This window comes from Rattus norvegicus, chromosome 10 (genome assembly GCF_021556685.1).
Source record: "Rattus norvegicus strain SHRSP/BbbUtx chromosome 10, alternate assembly SHRSP_T2T, whole genome shotgun sequence".
In the NCBI taxonomy this organism is placed as follows: Eukaryota; Metazoa; Chordata; class Mammalia; order Rodentia; family Muridae; genus Rattus; species Rattus norvegicus.
In genome coordinates, this window is record NC_141543.1 from 34371330 (window position 1) to 34377468 (window position 6139).

A 6139-nucleotide genomic window follows, 5' to 3' on the forward strand; every position below is an offset into this window, starting at 1 on the left:
AACCTGGCTCCCAAGAGGGGCTAAGCAGGTTGTCTAATTTAACCCTGTCAGTTATAATACTGGAGACCATCAGGTTTGCCTCTGGGTCACCAGATGAAGTCTTCAGAGTCCCCTGATGACACTGTGCATCAGAGAACAGCTAATAGGAACTTCATGGAGAGCACCATGGACAGCACAGTGATGGTTCTCAATGACAAGAGGGAATGAGTCACTAACAGCTCCAGGAATTTGGAAGGAATGCCAACGAATCTGTGAATAATGGGTGCAGTTCTGACACCAAAGAAGGCAAAGGGCAGGTACTAGTTGTCATGGAGGAAGAGTGGGGGTGGGGGGGGACACAGCTCCCCTATATGGTTACAGAGTTTGAGCAGCTTGTGGCCATATGATGCAATCATGGTGAGCTGGAATAGTGAAGAAAATGAAGATTTTTTTTCCATTGGGAAGGAATATTATGTGCAGGAGCTGGAGGTGAATCCTTCTTGAGGGGCAGGAGAATAGTTTTGACAGCTTCTAGAAACTCTGTCAGGCTCTGGGCTTTTAATCATGGCTATAGGAGGTGACAGGTACCAGTGGATATGAGCACTTCTGAAAGCACCCTGGAACTATCAGATGGAGCATTATATAGAGGTTCAGGGACAACTTGGCTATGCCTAAAGGACAAGTCAAAGTTGCTAAGGAGCCCAAGAATACATCTGTATCGGTCACGTGTCACTGTGGCAAGGTGACTGAAAGAAAAGACATGTAAGAGGTAAGATTTATTCTGACTCAGTTTCAGGGGTTTCAATCCACAGTCATTTGTTGCTTCTGGGACTGTGCATTGTGAGGCTGAACATTGTGTTAAGGGGCATGTGGTAGAGCATACTGGCCTCCTTGGTGGTGTACAAAAGGGACGGGAGGATGGAGAGAGGAGAGGAACAGAGAGGAAGATGAGGAGAGGGGAGGGAAACAAAATAGACCTTTAGAAATCCAAGTACTCGACAACCCACTTCCTCCCACTAGACATCACCCATTCAGGTATGACCTCATTAATGATGTGTACAAAGTTCTTGTGCTATAATCAAGACTCATCATCACCATCTGAGGGCCAAATGTCCATTTTACACTGAGACTACAGTGTTTTCAAAGTTAGTGGAGTCATGCCACCAGCATAGCAAGTTGTTCAGAAGACAAGTTTTCTCTCTCCATAAAACCACAAGTGCTAAGGTCAAAAGCCAACAGCTCTATGTACTTCTTGGTGCTTTGTTCTCCAGAGAGGGCAGCAGGAAACAATCATCAAGAACATAAGCCTTACCATCTGCTGGTATCGTCATTCATCAGTGTAAATCAACTTTAACATCAGTGTAAAGATAAAAGCTGGTGAAACTATGTCCACCATGGTCACCACCATAGTGGGCAACATTTGTAACCGTATGTGGATGCAGGGTTTTATGCTAAGATGGGAACAGTGAAATTACCAAAGCTTGCTATGAGCAGGGTTTGGTATTAGGAATGGAGATCTGGAGGAAGAAGAGCATGCAAAAGAGGACAGAGGAAGATGTTGAGACAACATCCTCACTAGAATTGTCTCCCAGTGGGCCTCTGTGGCAAAATCTTTAGCAGTTACAGACCAAGGCTAGTGTTGAATAGTCCCATTCTGGCCCTGTCTGCAGCTGACATGACTAAGTTTAAATGTCATAAGTGTTTGCTGTCAGCAATTTTAGCTGTGTGCTCCTTTCTGAAGAGAGTTATGAGTGGTGAACCACTACATCCTGTACAGAGTCCATATCCTGAATTCACAGTAGGCCTTTTTGCTAATTATTTGTGAAACTGTCACTTAGCACCTTGGGCTAATTCTTGACTACAGCTGTTGGACAAAGTCAGTGAAATCCATCGTAAGATGGTTGAGAGAATGTGACAAGATTGCAGATCTCAGATGCAAACAAACTACGCTTTAATCCTTATCAATATTCAACTGTGATGGTTAATCCTGCTTGTCAGCTTGACATACTCTAGATCCATATAGTGTAAAAGCCTCTGGACATGCCCATGAGAGACCACCTTGACTTGGTTGATTGAGGTAAGAAGAGCCACCCTAGGGCAGCCCCACTTCCTTGGCTTGGGTCCTGAACTTTATGGAAAGGAGAAAGGCTAAATAGCAGTTCCTTGATGAGGTCTTCTTATTCCTCCCAATCTAGAGAAACCCGCCCCTCCATCTCTGTCATGTGTTGTCATGGAATCTTTTCCCTTCACAGTGTGTGTGTGTGTGTGTGTGTGTGTGTGTGTGTGTGTGTGTGCGCGCGCACGCGTGCACATGCCACTTTTCAATACCCTTTATGCCCTTTTGCCCTTTGACTGACTATAACCCTGGAAAGGTGATATTCATTCCTATGTCCTTGATTCTGGTGATCCAATGTTCAGCTCAGATACATTGTTGTTATCTATTTTAGTGGTCACAGATCACATGATACTGCTGTGAGAACACTGGATTGTGTATCCTGGTCCCAAAATGCTTTTCACAGATCACCTCTCTACAGCTCCACAACAACACAATGAAGCTAAAACTTCTGTTCCTCCCTTTTATAAATAAGAGAGTCGAGTGTATCACTAAGCGACAGCACATGCCTAGAATATATGATGCTCTGGTTTCACCCCCAGCACCGCTCCCAACCCCTCAAAACATATTTTACAGATAAAGAAATCAAGATGCATTGACGATACTGCACTTCAGATTTTATAGCTAGGAAGTTTTGAAAAGAAGTTGGTATTTAAACTCAGGCATAAAGGCTCCTGAGTCAAAAAGTATTCATTGAATGACCCCATGCAATTCATGGTAGAATGGAAATAGATCCCTGGATGGTTCCTTACATGAGAGATAAGAATATCTGCTGTCTAAAGAGAAGTGCTGAGGAATTTGGGGAACTTAGAAAAAAGGAATACTTACACATAACTCCTGGAGCAGAATAAAAATATCCTCTATAGCATTCTAGGTTAGATTTTTTTGCCATAGATCCATCCATCCATCCATCCATCCATCCATCCATCCATCCATCCATCCATCTATTGCATGTGTACATGCATGTTTGGGTACATGTATGTGCACACAAATGCTAAAGATCAGCCTCCATTGCTTTTTCCTCAGGAACCATCTACCTGGTTTCTTTTTGAAACAGGGTCTTTCATTGACCTAGAGATTGCCAATTTGGCTAAGCTGCCTGGTCAGAGCGCCTCAGGGAGCCACATTTTCTGCCTTCTCAGCTCTGGGTTGGCAAACACGTGCCACTACTGTGTCTGTGGTTTTTTATGTGGATTCTAGATACCAATCAAGCTTGCTCACATCCAGTATAGTGAGCGACAAACACTGTGCTGACTTAGCTATCCTCACAGGCCCTGCTTTTCATTTTGCCAAAGAAATGTTGCAGATAATAAGCAGTGATCTTCATCTTTGATCTCAGTATTGAACCAGGAGACAGGAGGAAACTTTCTAGTTTTAGTAGTTGATCAGAAAAGACTTTCTGAAGAGACTCACTTTGGTGCAGGAACAAGCCCTTGGCAAGTCCATCCTGAGATTCAGGTCTAACTGTGTCTGAACAGAGAGGAAATTCTGTTCATCAGTGCAGAAGGCACAAGGGTAATTCGAGGGGAGGATTGTAGAGCCACAAAGAGTGAACTAATCAGCCGGGCTATGTTATGCTCTGTGTAATCACCCCCCAGACTGCCATTGGACAGTCATCAGTGAATTCGAAAACTTCAGCATAGATTTTCACATCTCACACAGCCCCGGCTGCCCTTGAGCTTGCTATGTAGCCAAGAGTGCCCTTGAATTCCTGGTCCTTCATCCTCCATATTTCAAGTACTGAGGATACAGGTCTGTATCCATCATTCTTAGTTGATGTGCTGCTGGGAATTGAACCCAGAGCCTTGTGCATCCAACCAACCAATTGAGCCACACCCACCACCCCACAAATAGAAAACGGAGAAAGGACTGTTTCTTGGACCTGTGGTGAAATGAGATTAACAAGGTAGATAATAGGAGCCACCACCCTAAGAAAAGCCAAAGATCTTGAGGACCATTTGAGACTTTGCTGCATCCCAGAGCCCAGGGTTCAAAGCACCATCATTGAAATTGTGAGTTTTTCAGTGAGGTGAATGTCTATCATTGGTAACATTTCTAAGAGGATGTTGTAACGATTCTGAGCAGAAGTGAAGAAAGAGTAAGAAGACATTTCTTGAGGGCCAACCCTCTGCAAGGCATCCCTGGGTCAGACAGGGGGAACTTCCTTTTTAACGATTTATTTATTTATTGTTTTATATGTTCATTGGTGTTTTCTGTGCATGTGTGTTTGTGTAAAGGTGTCAGATACCCTGGAACTGGAGTGACAGACAGTTGTGAGCTATCATGTGGGCGCTGGGAAAAGAAGCTGGCTCCTGTGGAAGCACAGGTAGTGTTACTAAGCGCTGAGCTGCCTCTCCAGCTATGACAGGGAGAACTTTAAAGCTGACCTGTAGGACTGCTCCTCTCATGGACTCTGCTTGGAAACCCCTCTCTCTTCTACCACCTGCTCACCAGTTCCTGCAGGAATCAACCCAGCCGATTCCTCCCACAGTAGAACTTCAGTGAAGGAGATTTCCTTTCCTTACTTTTCCTGGTCAAAACTTCCCAATTTTAAAAGCCGTAGGGTGTCTTTAAAAGTAATCTGAACTCAGACTTGTGAAGAAACCTTCTTTTCTGGAACTTTCTTGCTGTTGGACTTAGGACAAAGCCCTTATAATTTAAGAGTAGCTCTCATTTTGGTTTATATCTCTGAAATGGTTTTTATGTGCCTGTCACTGTATACATGACCAGACACAAGGATAAGTAGAGTTATTATCTATGGGTTGCTTTATCAGCCTAGCATGGTGCTTGGAAGTCTATAGTTTTTGAGTGAACACAAAACTCTGTTTGCTGTTCCTGGGAAGCTTAGCTGTGTCATGGCTTTAGAAAAAGATAATTTGCCTGCTTATAAGAAACCTCATCACACCTAGCTACCACCTTAGAAATAATTTAGATAAATCAATTTTAATAAGGGCCTCCTATTTGAGAATTCACTTCGTGGCTTGCCCCAGTTGGGGCTATGTGGATTTTCCTGTGTGGGACTTAGGAGGAAAGTATGTTTCATAAGGGGAGTTTAATTAACACACAGGAGTCAGAGGCAGCACAGACAAGCATATTGAAAATAAGGAATTTGGGGACCAAGAGGAAGCTTTCTCAGTTTATTTAAGCAGGAAACAAAAGCTGCCATCTTCAACTGTCCGTGAAATCATCCGTGAAATCACTAAGACCATGGTATCTTTCTAAGATTTCTGGGAAAGCACACTGCAGTGGTGAGGGGTATAGCTCTCTCTGGTGAGTCCAGCATGAGAAACCAGGCCCCGAGATAGAGTCAGACAGCAACTGTGGGAATTAACGACCCATGTGGCGACAACCCATGTGTAAATACACTTCTCCTTTATGTCTCATGCAAAACCTCCCAATTCCATCTGAAGCTTGCCTGCTGTACTCACTGACTTTTTTCTTCAGAGTTCACTTCTGGTTGTGCCACCGCATCCCACAAGGTTACATAACGAAGAGAGAAAAGCAAGCGATTGAGACGAATTTCATAAGAAAACAAACGAAAAACCCAGTTTCAAAAAGTAGGTTTGTCTTTGCCCCAACCAGCTGACAGCTTTGCACTCACCGAAGGTGTTCATTCCAAAGAGAATTCTGTTTCTGAGACAATCCTGAAGATTCCCTGTTGCCACGAAGCTAAGTCCAACCCAGGGTTAGGTCCGCAGAGATGTCCTATAATGTCTGCTATCCCCCCAATGTTCTTCTTTTCGCTCTAAGTGAACTTTGCTGTTAGGTTGCAGAAACACTCTCTTGGTTAATGATTGGACAAAAGCATCGACGGGAGGCAACACTACCCAACTGGTTGTTTCTTTAGTAGGTCCTAAGAAAATAGGACTTCGGTGATTCAAGAGTCAGGGCTGATCTATTCTATGCATGGTTTGATGGGTAAAGAAGTTGATTAGAGCGCTTACCTAGGAAGCGCAAGGCCCTGGGTTCGGTCCCCAGCTCCGAAAAAAAAAGAACCAAAAAAAAAAAAAAAAAAAAAAAAAAAAAAAAGAAGTTGATGATAAGAGA

General features: G+C 43.6%; 1 protein-coding gene across 1 annotated transcript in view; it reads right to left on the reverse strand.

The window, feature by feature from the left end:
• Positions 1-5825, reverse strand: part of Adra1b (adrenoceptor alpha 1B) — a 118689-nt gene extending 112864 nt beyond the window's left edge. Inside the window, 1 exon segment of the mRNA NM_001429872.1 lies at positions 5694-5825. The gene's annotated coding sequence lies outside the window, so the exon portion shown is untranslated.
• Between the last annotated feature and the right edge of the window lie 314 nt (positions 5826-6139).